Below are 3,812 nucleotides of genomic sequence, written 5' to 3' on the forward strand. Positions count from 1 at the left end.
GTGCGCATCCCCTCAGAATATGCTGATTTGGCTCTCGCCTTCTGTAAGAAGAAGGCGACTCAATTACCACCCCATCGACGGGGGGATTGTGCGATAAATCTCCTGGTAAACGTAGCACTTCCCAGGAGTCACATGTATCCTCTGTCACAGGAGGAGACGGCGGCTATGGAAACGTAGGTCTCTCAATCCCTGGGGCAGGGATACATTCGGCCCTGCACTTCACCTGCCTCCTCGAGTTTATTTTTTGTGAAGAAGAAGGATGGAGGTCTGCGCCCGTGTATTGGCTATCGGGGAATCAATCAGATCACGGTGAGGTACAGCTACCCGCTGCCTCTCATCGCCAGTGCGATCGAGTCAATGCATGGGGCACACTTCTTCACAAAATTGGATCTCAGGAGCTCTTACAACCTGGTGCGTATCCGGGAGGGGGACGAGTGGAAGACGGCATTTAGTACCACCTCAGGGCACTATGAGTACCTCGTGATGCCGTACGGGTTGATGAATGCTCCATCAGTCTTCCAGGCCTTTGTGGACAAGATTTTCCAGGACCTGCACGGGCAGGGTGTAGTGGTGTATATCAACGACATTCTGATATACTCCACTACACACACCGAGCATGTGTCCCTGGTGCGCAGGGTGCTTGGTCAACTGTTGAAGCATGACCTGTACGTCTCCAGTGTCCAGCTGGGCGTCTGTACATTCCGTCTGCTGTCCGCGACCTGTTGATCTATTGGGCCCACACGTCACCCTCCTCTGGTCATCCTGGCATCGGTCGGACGGTGCGCTGTCTTAGTGGGAAGTACTGGTGGTCCACCTTGGCCAAGGACGTGAGGGCTTATGTTTCCTCCTACTCGGATGTGCACCCAGTGCAAGGCTCCCAGGCACCTGCCCAGAGGGAAGTTACAACCCCTACCCGTTCCACAATGGCTGTGGTCGCACCTGTCGGTGGACTTCCTGACGGATCTTCCTCCCTCACAGGGCAACACCACGATTCTGGTCATTGTGGATCGGTTTTCTAAGTCCTGCTGCCTCCGCCCTTTGCCCGGTCCCGGTACGGGCAACACCACGTCCAGGGTATGGAGGGCGTTCATGGAACGTCTGGGGGTTTCGGTCAGCCTCACCTCAGGTTTTCACCCTGAGAGTAACGGGCAGGTGGAGAGAGTAAACCAGGATGTGGGTAGGTTTCTGCAGTCATATTGCCAGGACCGGCCGGGGGAGTAGGCGGTGTTCATCCCCTGGGCATAGATGGCCCAAAACTCACTCCGCCACTCTCCACTAACCTCTCCGCCTTCCAGTGCGTACTGGGGTATCAGCCGGTTCTGGCACCTTGGCATCAGAGCCGGATCGAGGCTCCTGCGGTGGACGAATGGTTTAAGCGCTCGGAGGAGACCTGGGACACCGCTCATGTGCACCTGCAACGGGCCATGAGGCGGTTGAAGGCGAGCGCCGACCGCCACCGCAGTGAGGCCCCGGTGTTTGCACCGGGGGACCGGGTCTGGCTCTCGACCCGAAACCTGCCCCTCCGCCTGCCCTGCTGGAAGCTGTGTCCGCGGTTTGTGGGGACATTCAAAGTCCTGAGGAGACTGAACGAGGTATGCTACAGGTTACAGCTTCCCCCAGATTACCGTATTAATCCCTCGTTCTATGTGTCTCTCCTCAGGCTGGTGGTGGCTGGTCCACTCCAGGATTCTGAGGTGCGGGAGGTTTCTCCACCCCCTCTGGATATCAAGGGGGCCCCGGCGTATGCGGTTCGAGCCATCCTGGACTCGAGGCGTCGGGCGAGGGGCCCTCCGTACCTCGTGGAGTGGGAGGGGTACGGTCCGGAGGAGAGATGCTGGGTGCCGGTGGAGAACGTCTTGTTGCTGCGGGAGTTCCACCATCTCCATCCGGATCGCCCTGCGCCTCGTCCTCCGGGTTGTCCTCGAGGTCGGTGTCGGCACGCAGCTGGAGCTGCACGTCGGGGGGGGGGGTACTGTCTCGACTTCCGCCGAAGTCGGTCCCTCTCCTTGTTCGGGTGGCTTTCGGCAGTCGAGGTCACCGGCCTTCTAGCCATCACCGATCCACTTTTCATTTTCCATTTGTTTTGTCCTTGTCTTACACACCTGGTTTCAATTTCCAAATTACTTGTTCATTATTTAACCTTCTGTTCCCCCATGTTTGTTTGTGAGGGATTGTTTATCTGTTCATGAATGCGCACATTAGGCTGGTTACGCTGGGTTATGTAAAACCCTTATTTGTATTTCATGTTAGTTTGTGCCGTGTGCTTTAGGGTCGCCAAATAAAAGGCTCTGTTTTTCTACCAACTATCTGCTCTCCTGCGCCTGACTTCCTACAGCCCTTCACGCATACCATTACACCAACTCATCCCAAACCATCTCAACTGGGTTGAGGTCGGGTCATCGTGGAGGCCAGGTCATCTGATGCAGCACTTCATCACTCTCCTTCTTGGTCAATTAGCCCTTACACTGCCTGGAGGTGTGTTGGGTCATTGTCCTGTTGAAAAGCAAATGATAGTCCCACTGAGCGCAAACCAGATGGGATGACGTATCGCTGCAAAATGCTATGGTAGACATGCTGGTTAAGTGTGTCTTGAATTCTAAATAAATCACAGACAGTGTCACCCCCACACCATCACACCTCCTCCTTCATGCTTCACATGCGTCGATCATCTGTTCACCTGCTCTGCGTCTCACAAAGACACAGCGGTTGGAACCACAAATCTCATATTTCCACCAGTCTAATGTCCATTGCTCGTGTTTCTTGGCCCAAGCATGTCTCTTGGTGTCCTTTAGTAGTGGTTTCTTTGCAGCAATTTGACCATGAAGGCCTGATTCACACAGTCTCCTCTGAACAGTTGATGTGTCTGTTACTTGAACTCTGTGAAGCATTTATTTGGGCTGCAATTTCTGAGGCTGGTAACTCTAATGCACTTATCCTCTGCTGCAGAGGTAACTCTGGGTCTTCCTTTCCTGTGGTGTTCCTCACGAGAGCCAGTTTCATCATAGTGCTTGATGGTTTTTGCGACTGCACTTGAAGAAACGTTCAAAGTTCTTGACATTTTCCACATTGACTGACCTTCATGTCTTTAATAAATGATGGACTGTCATTTCTCTTTGCTTATTTGAGCTGTTCTTGCCATAATATGGACTTGGCCTTTTACCAAATAGGGCTATATTCTGTATACCACCCCTACCTTGTCACAACACAACTGATTGGCTCAAACGCATTAAGAAGGAAAGAAATTCCACAAATTAACTTTTAACAAGGCACACCTGTTAATTGAAATGCATTCCAGGTGACTACCTCATGAAGCTGGTTGAGAGGATGCCAATGGTGTGCAAAGCTGTCATCAATGCAAGGGTGGCTACTTTGAAGAATCTCAAATATAAAATATATTTTGATTTGTTTAACACTTTTTTGGTTACTACATGATTCCATATGTGTTATTTCATAGTTTTGATGTCTTCACTATTATTCTACAGCGTAGAAAATAGTAAAAAATAAATAAAAACCCTTGAATGAGTAGGTGTGTCCAAACTTTTTGACTGGTTCTGTACATTTCAAAGTAAGTATTCAAATATGCTTTATTTGAAAAGACAAGTAGTTGAATATTGGAATGCATTTGGAAATACACTTGGAAACTATTGGCATGTATTTGAAAATACACAAATGCATTGACTCAAATACACTCTCATGCATTGAATCTAGGTATTTGAAATAGTATTTGAAATAAGTTATTTTTATAGGAAATTGTGTGTGTGTGTGTGTGTGTGTGTGTGTGTGTGTGTGTGTGTGTGTGTGTGTGTGTGTGT

This window comes from Salmo salar, chromosome 13, assembly GCF_965601325.2.
Source record: "Salmo salar chromosome 13, fSalSal1, whole genome shotgun sequence".
Lineage (NCBI taxonomy): Eukaryota > Metazoa > Chordata > Actinopteri > Salmoniformes > Salmonidae > Salmo > Salmo salar.